Raw genomic sequence first — 15586 nt, 5'->3', positions numbered from 1 at the left:
TGCTCACTTTAAAATATAAACAGCTCTAGATATTTAATTCTACTGGGGCAGTACAACACCTCGGTGGCCATAATACATTACGTAAGTGATTGTTTTTTACTATATACTCTTAGTAATTTAACATTTTTAAAAGCAGAAATCAATTGCAAACGTAAAAGCTTCAAAGTTGGACACATAAAAGCTAGTTACCTAGTGGTTATCTTGAAATAATGAAATTGGTTTTCCGTTGTAATATGTGTGAGTTGTGAGCGATTACATCCAAACAACGTTTGATGACGTCGCCATTTCTTTCTTTGTAGTAAAATGGCGTCATAACAATCACATTTCTCCTTCCGTCCGTTAACAATTCTTGTTACCGCTATTTCTCAGAAAGAACAGAAGGGATCTCTCTCAAATTTCACATGTAGGTTCCCCTAGGGCCCTAGTTGTGCATATTACATTTTGGGACCGATTAATCAAAAATATGGCCGACAGGCCGCCATCTTGGATTTTGATAATTGAAGTTTGTTAGTGTTATATATCGCAGAAAGTACTCAAAGGATCTTTCTCAAATTATATATGTAGTATTATGTATTTTCGTGGGCACCGAAATTTCTCTTGGATTTCTTGGGGTTTTTTTTTGTTTTTTTTTTCATTTTTTTTTTCATTTGGGGTATATACTATATAATTACTCTGTTCGTTGTACACGTTTTCTTGTATAAAAATCAATTTGCACAACAGGCGTGCAGGGCGGCCGGGTAGATTCATGATTCAAGGACAGAGTATTCCTGATTGTCGTACTCAATAAGTCTTCAGCAGGCTGAAGGGCGACATTTTGATCCTTCTAAGTACTGCAAACCAAGTAATTTTCACGGATTTCAAATTTCGCGTTACAATCATTAATAACGACGTTTCCACGTTCGGCGAATGGATTTCCCGATATCCTCTCAGAAAACAGTTCCTTTGTCGCTGCAAGTCATTCATTTATATTTACATTTTCACTGCAGTCCCACTTTGTAACCTTACCAAGCGCAGTTTGCATTTATATAGTCAATGAACTTCAAGTGCTTATTATGACGTCATTATCATTGGCGTCACAATTGTCGTGCCAGTTATCACGGAAAACGGCTGTTCAAATGGCTGTTCCATTCTTGACGATAACGAACGATTGGTTTATTACACATGCAAAATCTCTTGAGAGTTCAGCATAAAATCGTTATGAAATGTAAATATAAGCATTGAATGTCTTTCAGTTGGCATTTATTGTAATAGCCAATATGCAAATGCATTAGAGGCGCTAGCGCGCTTCCTGCAATTTGAATCCGTCCAGTTTGGCCTTCATATTGGCTATGACTACCAACTGAAAGACGTTCAATGCTTAAATATCTTGTCTCATCGTTCACATCAAATACGGTAGCTGATAGTTGTACCGAACACAACAACGCAAAAACTAGTTTTAAAACAAACGGACAAAATTAATGAATGATTGATATTTCCTACTTTGAGCATTGCGTTAACAGTGCATATTCCATATTGTTTCCAGTAGAGAGGCCAAAGTCATAGAGGGAATTGTATCAGGGTAACTGCAGTTACCCTTATCTGGTTCCCTCAGCGTAGGTGCACGATCACCGACAAATGTCTGTATCGTCTGGAAGCAATACTAAGTAATATTACAGTATACATATTCCGGGTGATAGAACATCTATTTTTATATTTAAATTATGGATTAGTTGCTTCATTTGTAACCGTCATATATTTGATCTTTTCGATGGTTGTGAACTAGAACGAATATACGTACCTGGCCTACTATAAAGACGACGCCATTATCTGTCTGAAGTCTTTTGAGCTACAATATTACAGCTTGTTGTGAACGTGATAGCTTTAGGTGTTACAATAAATATCGTGATATTGTTCCATTGAGAGTTCACTCTTATTATCAAACGGCAGCTAAACGATATTGCGATATTATATAACAGTAGACAGCCGTATAAACCGTCTAGCTCTGCTGCAGTAAAATACCAGCAAGTGTACATTAATACTTGAAATATTGGATGTGATGAATTTTCCCTTTCAATACTATCGAATTGACATGTGGGTCTATATTTCATAATGCCCTATCCGCACAAAGGTAATTTTATATACGATGTGTGTGCACGAAGGCAAGAGAAGACGGCAAATTAGATCCGTTACTTCAGGAAAAGGCTTATAGTATGGGAGACGGAGGTATGTTCGGGTTATCTCCTTGTATAAGTGGTCTATAGACATAATTTATACCACTACGTATACGGAGGGTTGCTGATTATGTTGTAAGCATTATTTGACTGTAAGTGGATAATGGAATTGACCGGTTTTAGTTTGGAATCCATCCATACATTATTATTTTTTTTATTACCCCTTCCCCCGCAACGAAGGGAATATACGTGTACTGGAATCGGATTGTCTATCAGTCTGTCTGTCTATCGTTTTGTCGTCGAACTCATACTCCTTTTGGGTAAAGTATTTAGGGTTCTACAATGTCCCCTATTTATGGAATTATCGCTAAATTTGTGCAGCTGGGGTATTAGTCGTCCACTCAGGCGTCAGTTCTAGGTTTTTGTTTGTTTGTTTGTTTTTGCGTTATTTATGTTCTTTCGGCGATTGAGCATCTTTAAGAAATCATTCGAGTACACAGACCAGTTACTGTATACATGGACATTTATAGACATTTATGCTAGGTCACCGGCGACCACAACAGCCCTGTTTGCCCGAAACGCAGTGCGCCGTGAAATTTTAGCTATATTTGTCTCTGTATTTAAGTTGAGCTAAGTCTTGCGAGGTTTTGCCAAGGTCTTTATCGGATTACGTGGCGGGCCGTGGGAGTACGGGACAGGACTGTTCTTGGAGGTTAAAAGTGCACTACGTTTTTCCTACGGTCTCCGAAGGATATCACTACGTTCTTCCTAGGCCCGTTACGATCTCATAAGGTCTGCTACGTTTGAATCAATCTCTTGCACCTTTTTCACGGTCCGTCAAGGCTTACTGGGAATGAAAGTCAGATGCCGGGCTTCTTTGGAGCAGGTGTATGCCCAGAATATAAAAGTTGAAATGAAATTATAAGAAATGAAACAATATTTACTGCCGACAATTTCTTTTAAAACACATTTCAATTACAAAAAGTGTTAAATGAAAAGAAAAAAAATATAAAAGCATTATACATTTAACGTATTGTATAGCAGCTACGTAACAGGAGGCAGCAGACAGGCACCTGCTCAAATGTTGTTATTTGAGAACTCCGCAACAGAATTGTCAATGCCTTCCTACTGCTGTAGACTTCCGCAATGAAATCATTGCAATAATTACCCCAGACATCAAGATATATGAAACAAGGTACTATTCTTCTATCTGGCCTAGAATTATTTTAGTAAGCTACCATAGTTTGGGACAATTTACCACTGGTATGTCTTTGCAGAAAAACAACATATTTTCCTATATATTTCTATTTGAATTATTTTCTGTTCGACCTAAACAACTACTTTTTTACTGATTCTTGCTACTAATGCACCAAATTATCGTGCAAGTGCATGTAAGGGTCATTTCATTCTGCTGTTGGATATAGGTAGTTCACAATCGAATTACTCTTTGTTGAATGCCAAACATTGATATCAAGATGGAGAATTGCAATAAAATTGTCACGAAGGATGTCAAATGCTCATTATGGTCAAGTGTTTCATTAGGATGTCAAATCTTAAGTAATGATTCTCACATATTCTGCTTTTTGTAATAATATCTTTGGTATATTTTGATGGTTAAAACGTGTTTGATAATAACTATTTCTAAAACCCGTGGGCTGGGTGGGTGGGGGAGGGTGGGGGTGGGAGGCCGCAGATGGCCGCAGATACAACGTGAACGTGCGAAGGACATATCCTCTGGGGTCCTGAGCGCAAACGAAACCAAAGGCACGTAGCTATTTTCACCAGACTGATAGGTCTTGGAAGGTAGATTGACATTTACTATTTTAAGTAATTACATATATATAACTAGACGTTGTTTATGACTGATAATAATGACGACTTTACGGATTTTTCAATTTCTAGGTACGCGCTATTTGTAGGTTACGTACATGCATGTATATGTATTGTTCTTATACAGTTCATTATATTTTCAGGGTTTTTTGTATGATGTCATGTTCACGTCCGGTGTATAAATCAAAATAACAACGAACCAGCAGGAAAAAGTGTCTTGTCATTATTCTCCTGTGACATATATAAAAAATACATCTGATTTTTTTCCAAAGAATGTGTTTGTTTTAAAGAGCTATTGTAATTTAACTCATAGACATTATATTCTTAATTTTAATATTACAGATTTATCTGCCCTTGCGGGTAGGTATTGATTGTGACGTCAAATGTTTGCGAGCGTAACGTCAAACGTTTCGGAGAAAACGACGTGAATTGCATTCACAAAATAATGACGCAAAAATCGATACCTACCATCAAGGGAGCTAACTCTGTAACATGCAAAGACGACACATGTACGCATCCTTCAACAAAATTGACATGCTCCATTGAATACTTCATACTGTACCATGTTTATGCTGACCGTTGAAAACAGTTCAAATGATCGATTACGTTACGTAAAGCTCTGGGGATTCCCTATTATTCACGACAAGCCACACAGCATATTGTACGTTGGCAAATAGAAACATAATATACATGTAATTTAGTTGTGTATCTCCCTCCATCCCTTACAATGAAATCTCTATAGAAATAATGGAAGTACCATGTTATGTCCACGTGATATAAGTCAACACAGCTGAGTACATGTTTCATGACTAGATAAGTGGGTTGTTTAGAGTGCAGATACTACTAATCTATCAAAGAAGATTATTGTTTTAATACTTGTCTGTAATCCAAGGACATATTGACATGTTGCGTGAGGTGGCGATATCGCAAATGCTGCACAATTAAGAGTAAAGAGATTCAAATGTACTGTACTTGATAGGTTAGAGATTGCTAATTGATCCTTTGTATATACATATATCTGGGTTATACTTTGTTACGAAACATCCATCATGCTAAACTACAATTATCTAAATTAGAATTACAAGTCCGAATAATCATTTGCACGCTTCTGAAGTTTCTCGTTTTATTTTACTTTCAGACATTATTCGGTTTTACATTGTATCTTTAATATTTTGTTGTAAAGTTGTCACTGTTCAACACTTACACAGGTATTTTGCGCTCGTTTGAAATTGAATGTTGAATACCTATCTAATTATACTTAGGACACAACTGTTTCTGAGTTTTAATAGGCTATTTTATATCTCTGTACAAAGTTAAAATTCGTTTCATGTACGAAACCAATGAATTAGTTTGTGTTCATGCTTGTTTAATCTGCTAGAAAAATCTGTCTGACATCAATAACAAAAGCTGAACATATGTAGTGTGGTTTGGGTGATGCATTACAACATCTTGGCCATGTCATTTTATGTAAATCGCATTACTGTAATAATGCAACCAGGCAACACGTCAAGTGGCTTAATGATCATAATTGTCGAAGTGGCCAAAAGTCTCTAGGATCGAACTCCATTAGCGGAGTTGGTTTTAGTAGGAGATGAATAACAGTCTGACTATAATTGAAGATACATACAATATAACGAATAAAAACATCCATATCAAACAGCTTTATGGTTTTTAACCTTGAACGCATCATTGATTCTACAGACTCATTATATCAAGGAAACCTTTAAGCCCAAGGTATGCTGTTCTATTGAAACAGATGGACTAGTTGTGTCTTTATACGGAGATGAAAAGCAGGCAGAACGTAACCATCAAGACCCTTAAGGAAAATATATTGAACCATTGGGCCAGCCATACAAACGGTGGTAACTCTACTGGAAGACCCTTGATTGGTTATAATAAAGCAACCTTCCATGAGAACAGTTATAGTCGTTAGACATAGCGGTATATGCAGCAGATACTTATACCAGGTTGTGGTCTAAATGCCACCGTCATTAAAGAGTGCATTATTTTGAAATGTCAATTTTACAAGCAAAACCAAGAACAATTGTAGGTTTGTAACATGGCATGATTGCAACTGCAATTTTGAGTGATAACAATCAGAATAAGCTTTTACGATAATGTTTCATCGTCTGATAAATACTTGTATGATTATTTTGGTTGATGATATACAGTACATTCATTTGATCGCTAAATATACTTGCATGAGGATAATTAATGACGATGTATTCAGGTTCCACCACCTCGGTTTGGCCGTGTATTTTCCCGCTCCTTCTGTATTTAGCGACTATAACCAAACCAAGCATTATTAACAAGTTATAACTGAACCTTGGTTGTGTGATTTGTGGTGGCGAACACTGAACAAGAGAACGGTTCGGTTCCTCACTACATATGTGGTGGCGAACACTGAACAAGAGAACGGTTCGGTTCCTCATTACATATGTGGTGGCGAACACTGAACAAGAGAACGGTTCGGTTCCTCACTACATATGTGGTGGCGAACACTGAACAAGAGAACGGTTCGGTTCCTCACTTACATATGTGGTGGCGAACACTGAACAAGAGAACGGTTCGGTTCCTCACTACATATGTGGTGGCGAACACTGAACAAGAGAACGGTTCGGTTCCTCACTACATATGTGGTTGCGAACACTGAACAAGAGAACGGTTCGGTTCCTCACTACATATGTGGTGGCGAACACTGAACAAGAGAACGGTTCGGTGCCTCACTACATATGTGGTGGTGATCACTGAACAAGAGAACGGTTCGGTTCCTCATTACATATGTGGTGGCGAACACTGAACAAGAGAACGGTTCGGTTCCTCATTACATATGTGGTGGCGAACACTGAACAAGAGAACGGTTCGGTTCTCATACGTATGTGGTGCGAACACTGAACAAGAACGTTCGGTTCCTCACTACATATGTGGTGGCGAACACTGAACAAGAGAACGGTTCGGTTCCTCATACATATGTGGTGGCGAACACTGAACAAGAGAACGGTTCGGTTCCTCACTACATATGTGGTGCGAACACTGAACAAGAGAACGGTTCGGTTCCTCACTACATATGTGGTGGCGAACACTGAACAAGAGAACGGTTCGGTTCCTCACTACATATGTGGTGGCGAACACTGAACAAGAGAACGGTTCGGTTCCTCACTACATATGTGGTGGCGAACACTGAACAAGAGAACGGTTCGGTTCCTCATTACATATGTGGTGGCGAACACTGAACAAGAGAACGGTTCGGTTCCTCACTACATATGTGGTGGCGAACACTGAACAAGAGAACGGTTCGGTTCCTCATTACATATGTGGTGGCGAACACTGAACAAGAGAACGGTTCGGTTCCTCATTACATATGTGGTGGCGAACAACTGAACAGACGACAAGAGAACGGTTCGGTTCCTCACTACATATGCGTGTGCATGGACGCATTCGTGTATAATTGGTTGTTATGAGCTACTACTCGAGTTCAAATGACTTCTATAAACGACATTGTTATATAAGCTCGTGACATCAGAGTTGACAATTATCGTGCACCTTGTCATTCCGGTAATTAATTAATTGATTGCCTTGCCATCCAAGCGCTTTCATTGGCTGTATAAAAGCTTCGTACATTTTCCGGTTGACTTGTGTAGCAATCAATATAAACTATATAAGTTTTTTTATGTTTTGACTGACTTTGTACTATACCAGAAGTCTTGTAGTTATTACTTCTGTAAGATCAGTGGAGTTGTATCGACTTTATACTCAGTGTTGTTGGGGCTTCATCACAATGATTGTGTTGTTCCTGCTAACTCTAGGTATCGTACATTTTCATTACTTTCTCTGTAAATGATTTCATAGTTGACTTATTGGTATATGAGGTTTGTGTCATTATGTTATTTCTAACAAGAGCATTAATAACACTAAACTACTTGTATTTCTACAAAGATATATTTTCGCGCTAATTCGCGAGGAGGATCGATCACGAATTCAGATTCTTTGCGTATATTTGTGTAAAATGACAAGATTTGATTATCGTCTTTTTTATTTCACTGCTATGTTACATACTACCGTGCGTTCCATTTACGGGTTCGTACTACTTGTACCGGTACGGATCCGCTGTAATGAAACGCGCTATATCAGCCGAGCCGAACCGGTACAAGTGGTTCATTTTCAGGAGCGTACCACTTAGATCCATGATGGCGGATTCGATGTATTTCTTACGTCATCGAAAACACATTTTTGATGAAAACAAGATGCAATAGATTATATTCCGTGCAAGACGAGGTTGCAAAATCTGCTCTGCTTTTTTTTTCAAAATTCTGCAGCATTATAGGTCTAGGAATTAGATCTATATTGTCATTTTTAAAAAGGCGTAAAGGGCCTGAAATAATATTTTCTAAAAATATTCCAGGTATGTGTCAAGGTGATCCTTGTGGTCACCTTTTGAACATATTTTTTTTTATTTGTTATTATTTATGTTAATGAAAAATACTTCTATATTGTACCACCCATTTATAATGTTATTTACTAATTCTTTTGACTACAAAAGGATTTTTCCCAGTAAAAAATGTCAAAGGAGGGGTATCACTTTGGGCCGTTTTACGGCGACTCGGTGATAAGCAAAATATTTTGCATGAAGATACATTAGGGTCAGCTGCATATTGTATGCTATTCAGAATATCCGATTTTTTGGTAATTTCATGGTAATTTCCTAGGTCAAAAGTCTAAGGGTGAAAATTCACATTGTCATTGTTTAAGTCGTAATTAATTAAAGATTAGAATGTAGATAACATTTTTGCAGGTTTTGCCTGTAAATACTGGATGTGATGTTCAGTTCAGAAAATTGAAGAAAAATTCAAAAAATAGATCAAAGTGACCTACGTAGGCATTTCAAAGGATTGATAGCATTAAATTGATGTTTAGTACTGCATAAGGATATTGACATTATCTGCTTAAGATGATTACATCCTAGAGTCACATTCGCAAGGTCACCTGCATAAATTAGGTCATATTCAATGAATGGTATCATCTGTCCAGTAATCACGTGTATATTCTTATATCAGATACTTTTTTAAAAATAGAAATCCTGGAAAATAACATTTCAAAAGGCTGAATTGTAGCCAAAGATGATTTTCTAATGAAATCAAATTTGTCAAAGGTGACTGTTAATTCAAAAGTGACCCTAGTTACCGTAATAAAACAACAATTAGTGATATAGTTTCTATAAAATTAGTGTATTTTATTCTTGCATTTTCCCTAACAGTACAAAAAGCCTAACAAATAGAAATGCTACATATAACATTCAATTATAATAAAATTGGTTCGTGGGTGAATTTCCATTGTTCGTGAGAGAGGTCCTTTAAATGTAGATTAGAGAGCGAAACAGAGTTACATTTTGTTTTCAAATAAAACGTGTTTCAACTAAAAGAATACCACAAAGGCTATAATCTTAATTTTGACAAATCTCGGTACTTTATTTTGTTACCATGACAACAAAGTATTTCAAAACTGTTACCATCGTATTCGGCATACCTAATAACCTATATGTACCAATTTGCACTTATATTTAAAAATATCTATATTTCAACCAATCAGAGCCGCTCATTTTGTTACCATATGGAAACCAAGCATTTTGAAGATGTTTCTAAATGTATGTTATTTAGCATACTTTATAACCCCTATAAACCAATTTTCATTAAATATGACAATATCTAAATTTCAAATAATTAGGGGCTTCCATTTTGCTACTATGACACCAATCTTTCTAAAAATGATACCATGATATTCAGCATACCTCATAGCCCCTTTATACAGTACCAATTTTCACTTTAATCTGACATTATCTGAATTTCAGCCGACCAAAGGCATCAATTTTGTTACCATGTCAACCAATATTTTCGAAACTGTAACCATTATATTTAGAATATTTGTGAACAGCTCCTTTGATAGGGTGATATGAGATGACAAGGAGCAATATTTTCATTTTCCATTTTCCCCAAAAGTAATATTTTTTGTTAAAATAATTATTCGAAACAATATTTTTCGTTCAAAAAACGACTGAGATATGAAGTATACGATCTTCTCAGATAATTTACGAATAACAAAAGTACATATGTAGAATAGAGGATTACCTATTTCATATATTTGTGAAGGAAGTTTTATTGAAAATGAAAAAGATTCCAGGCCCTTTGGGCCTTTTTAGAATCACAAAATGAAAAGGTAGCCTTATTTTTAAGGGGCAACTAGTAGTACTTTCGATATGCAAAGTTTAAAGAAAATTGGGCTATGGGCAGTTTCTATGGGATTTTTCACATTAGCTCGGATATTGCGTTATATCCGTAATGCTATTAAGATAGAAAATAGCTAGATTTTTGAAAATGATGCGTATGCTTCATATGGATGTCGCCAGATTGTTTGCAATACACCCAACAACACTAGTAATATCAAGAGATACATCTACCAAGGATGCAGGAAGACGTTTTGAATAGCAGTGCAAAGATTCATCATCAATGATGTAACAGGCGTCGAAACAATTTACGAAAATAGATGTTACACAACGAGTGTTGCACTGGATAGGAAATTTATTCTTTTTAGCGAGTGTCTTATGTAACATTTAAAAATAGTTTGCGAGTGTCATATAAATCCCATATCCAACAACTGAGAATTGTGTGACCTGTTTCCACCACAATTATCTAAGGTGGACAGAATAAGATAACGCTATTTACCGATATATGCAAATAAGGTGTAGTGATATCTTCTGAAGCAAATGGACACTCGTTAATATTAAAAAATCTTAATTTCACGAATATTTTATTAATAAGAAATAATTTTGATTTTGAACAACTGTTCCATGCATTCCTACTTAATGAACATTTTTAATCTAGATTTCTATTAGTTTCAATGAAAAACATGTTTGTTGTTGAACAATACAGGTTAAAGCCCTCCTCGGCTTAGGTGCTTTTTTGATACCAAAATCACTTGGAGGGTATCCGTGAGGCAAAACAATATTGTCTAAAAGACAGTTTTGAATTTTAAGCCGATAGTTGCTACAGATGGGAAAGCATACACACATCGTCACACATCATGTTTCAGAAGCTGTTTGTTCTGCAAGCAGCGATCAAAGTACAATTAATTGCAGTATGACGTCCTTTGATAATTGATGATATCAAAAATTTTTAACGTGAAACTGAGAAAAAAAAGTAGTTTTGGTTAAAGTTAAAATTTATATACACATTTTTATACGAGACATAATGTGGCATAAGAGTAAAATAATACGACGTATTGCGGAAGAAATATTGTTTTGTAAAGAAGCTTTCTTTCGTTACTGCTGTTTGCCACGGTCCAGTGGAGGTTGTAGCGAAACGTTGTTCAAATAATGGAAAGTATTTATTCAGTCTAAAATATTTAAAAACGGAATTGATTGATTTAAGTATACTCCCCACTCTGTTGATGTATACAGGTGATTACGCTTCGCTTACTCACTGACAGAGGGGTGGCCGACTGCACATGGTGACACATCGAAGAACAGCCAGTATTAAGGCATGCTTGCTTTACATTTGGCAAAATTCAATGTCTGACACGGCTTTTTTAATTATCTATAGTAGTTTCATGACATTGCGAATTGGAACATGTATTCGCGAATAAGTCTAAATAGGCGAGTTTGAGCTTGGAGGCCAACTAACTTTCTGAAACAGCTTTAATTGTAAAATGAGATCATATTTATTGTCGCAAAAGTTATAAGCCTACCGCCAATAGTACACTTATCATCGCCTTCTTAACAATTTAATTGAATGAACTAAATTTTAGCTTTCATAACGCGGGTCGTCGTCCTAAGTACTGTGCGTAATGTAAGATGAATATCACTGTACTAGACGGCAAAACAGCAAATTAAATATTCACCGTTAACATATAATACGCATAGAATCTTGCATCTGTTTGTTGTTGTAACCTCATCCTGGGCTATTGATATTCAATTTCTGATGTTAATATTATTCAAAAGAACTTGGTTTTTAATATTGTTGCTGAAAGGTATCGAACATTAGTAATGAAGCTTATGTATTTGTGCGTTTTAGTGTGTCTATACTACAATAGCCGTGTTTCTGAATACCCAAGCATTTCATTTCAGGCATTTAAGGCAAAAACCAAGTTCTTGTAGTACTCAATGTGTATTTATTTACATAACCAATTCCAATATCATCTAGGCTTCATTGCACTATATTTGTGTTGCACTGAGCGCAAATTGGTATTCATTTCAGTATTGAACGTCCTTCAGTTGACACTCTTAGCAAACATGAATGTCAAATGAAAGGCGTTCAATGCTTATATTTACATTTGATAAAAAAACGTTTATGATGAAATCCCAAAAGATTTTGCATCCATAATGAATACAGTCAAAGAGATTACAGCCATTTAAACAGCCATCTTCCGTGATCGCTGGCACGATAATTGTGACGTGACAATGATTATGAAGATAATTGTTGTTTTTGCTGTTCACTGGTGCATGAACGTCATTTTTGACAACTAATTTCAAATTCAGCGCCTCATGTTGAAATATCTGTCAAAACATCACGTTCATACACCAATGAATAGCAAAACATATCAAAAATGTCTTATATGTACATTTCGACAGGTTTAACATAACAATACCTTTAATCGCAATGATATATCTAATATTTATTTCACGCTATCGCATGGTTGAAACAGCCTTGGCACTATTTGAATAATGTAACAGCCGATCCAGATTTCGCGAGAAGTTTTCGTTGCAAAAAAAAGTTCTACAATGACGCTGGCTTTATCCAGTGGTTATGCGATATTATAAATATTTGCATGTTCAATATATATTTGATATTAATCATGCATGGGAAGGGCGAAGTTCTACTTGCTTACGTTTTAAAAACAACAAAAAACGAAAGAATATACTTTAAAGTAGAACTATCTAGTAAATGATCTTTTCAACCATGATAAAACTGTTTGTACTGATGGGTTAACATGATTATCCCCGGAATGAACTCAAGCATTTGTTCTGTTGATACGCTTTACTGAACATATCAAAAATACAAATCATAAGTAAACAAATATTGACAATTTGTTGGTGCTCTTTTTTCGTTATTTTACTAGACTACTGTAAATTATTTCTTCAAGTATTGATAATTCTAAACACAAGAGTATTGTGGAAACATTACTTGAAACATCATTAAAGGTAAAAAAGTATTATTGAACATAACCCGCGAGGAAAATGGAAGTTTCCAAAATAATGGGTTGTAAGTAACAAATCCATTGTTTGATATGTTCTCCCAAATCAGTACAGAATATTAATCTAAACATAAAAACGCATTTCATCTGCAGTATCACATTGCAGCATGATGCGAACCTCATTCCCACTAGACATATGCGAGTGACGTCACATCGCGTGAAAATATTCGTCCCGGCGCGGGAAACTTATATGTAACAATGTGGCACGAACACTTTTAATTTAAATAGAACTTAAAGATTCGGATTTGAGCGTTGATTTTCTGTGTCCATGCAGTGCCAAACGCCTGGGGTGCCGCATATGTGACTCCCATTATTTCGCGCCATTTGTTTACGTGCGACGTCATGATTCCTTGTGCTCATCTTCACTTGGTGGATATTTTGACTGCATTTTATGCCGTTTAATTTTCATAAGTGTAATTATTTTTTATCTAAAAAAATTATCAAAAATGTTCAATGACGGAGCAACGCAAGTTAAACCGAAAGTACGAAATAAGTTTTGCCATCGGTCATAATTTGGAGCTTATGTTTTCGACGCGCTTCGAAAGAGCTTTGCACTTATTAAAGTTAGATCTTTAATAATGACTTAATTTTCAAAATTTGAAATTAGGACTTTGCCGAATCAGTGTCTTGATCTCATTCACCGTCAATGTATATATACACCTTAAAAGTGACGTTCATACGGTATATGAATGTTCGTATCAGATGGATATCTATCGAGTCAAATGTACAGTGTTATGGTCACACAATTCAAATATGTGTGTTCGGTCTAACGTTTGGTTCAGCTCCTTCCCTTAGTCAGCTCACAGACATGCTATTTTTATCTTCAGGTCCGATCTCTGCAACAGCGGCAGATACATTTAAGTTCACAGGTAAGATATCTCAATATCAATCTCAATCAAATAATTGTAGTACTATCAAAGTGAAAGAAACAAACATGTCATGTCGGCTAAAAATAGTTAATAAAATATTTAAAAAGTGTGTTTAAGAAATATTTGACAAGAACCGTATGGCAGACAGATTTGTTGGTACTGCAAACTTCGGCGCTAAAACACACTTACATGTAAACCGTCAAACTGTTATCAAAATGTCTTTATATCAATATTTCTTACAATACGGTAAAACAATAATATATAATTATACCGAACTATGTTTATAACGAAGTGATTTCGCTGGTCCCAAACGAGCTTCGTTATAATCGTGTTTTACCTATATGTAGTCCTGTGATTCCAGCTTCAGCGGGAATCAATTGGGAGAAGTTGTTTACCGTTGTCATGGTGAAGGATACATGGTTTGGTGCCTATCGCTACTGTAGTGACAACAAGCTGGGAATACTGGCAGTCACCGGCTCTAAAGGATCGATGTTTATCAACCTGCGGCACCAGTTACTGCTTAACCAGGATTGGTATTTATCATTCAAAATGTATATTATACGAATCGGAATGGTAATATTTATCAAAACTACTACTTCGTACATATTGAGTACATATATCACTTTGATTTTGCAGTTCATATGATTGGTATGGACCATACAATGAAATCTATTCAGTCGAAGTCGAACTTGAATACCCTATCTTATTCCGAGTACATATATTGTTGCATCAGAATTTCGATTTTTTTAAATATTTTTTTTTGGTTTAGACGCTTAGCCAGCTTTCAGAGTATCCGATGTGTTCCAATTTACTTGATAAGCATTATACATTTTCCCTGTTAATCTGCTTATGGGTAGATATATTCGCCTAGAAAGCTAAATCAGTCATTATCAAATATAATCATCAAAACATGCTGACAATCTCTTACATAGACATTATATGGTGTATTAGTACCGATCTACACCACTCACTATCGTTCCGCTGAAAACGAACAAAACTTATACAGTGAGTAACCCAGGAAACGTTTTTTTATATGATTTTTATAAAAGAAAAAGGAAAGCAGTAAGACCAACATTTTTTAGGTAATTCAAATAATAAGTTTAACTTATGCTGAATAATTATCAGATACATAGGGTCACACTATATTGTGGCGTGTTTACAGGTATTTGATTATGGTGTTATCATACTTGTAGGAACTCTACCGAACCTTTATGGACGGGGATAGTGAAGCCAGTACCAGGCATGACATTTTACAGGTCCGCGTCGTGTGTACCTACTGCGGACTTAGACGTAGATACCTCACCAGACGTACAGCATTGTATCGCCGTCAACATGACATCAGATAACGCAGAAATTGACTGGATTGGAACTAGGTGTTCAGATAAACACTTCTTTGTCTGTTCTAAAGGCATAGGTAAGTTATTGCGTTACACCATACAATATTTATCTTCATCTTTTGTTTGTTTGTTTGTTTGATTAATTGACGTCCTATTA

The 15586-nt window shown here is 36.0% G+C and overlaps 1 long non-coding RNA gene across 1 annotated transcript; it reads left to right on the top strand.

Moving 5' to 3' along the window:
- The first annotated feature begins 7675 nt into the window (after positions 1 to 7675).
- On the top strand, positions 7676 to 14576 carry LOC138326968 (uncharacterized). Its single transcript, XR_011208993.1, has 3 exons — positions 7676 to 7786; positions 14051 to 14092; positions 14454 to 14576. It is a non-coding gene; the product is annotated as an uncharacterized lncRNA (long non-coding RNA).
- The last annotated feature ends 1010 nt before the right edge of the window (positions 14577 to 15586 follow it).

Source organism: Argopecten irradians, chromosome 7, assembly GCF_041381155.1.
Source record: "Argopecten irradians isolate NY chromosome 7, Ai_NY, whole genome shotgun sequence".
In the NCBI taxonomy this organism is placed as follows: domain Eukaryota; kingdom Metazoa; phylum Mollusca; class Bivalvia; order Pectinida; family Pectinidae; genus Argopecten; species Argopecten irradians.
Note: the sequence above shows the minus strand (reverse complement) of the source record. Positions and strands in the feature narration are given on the sequence as shown.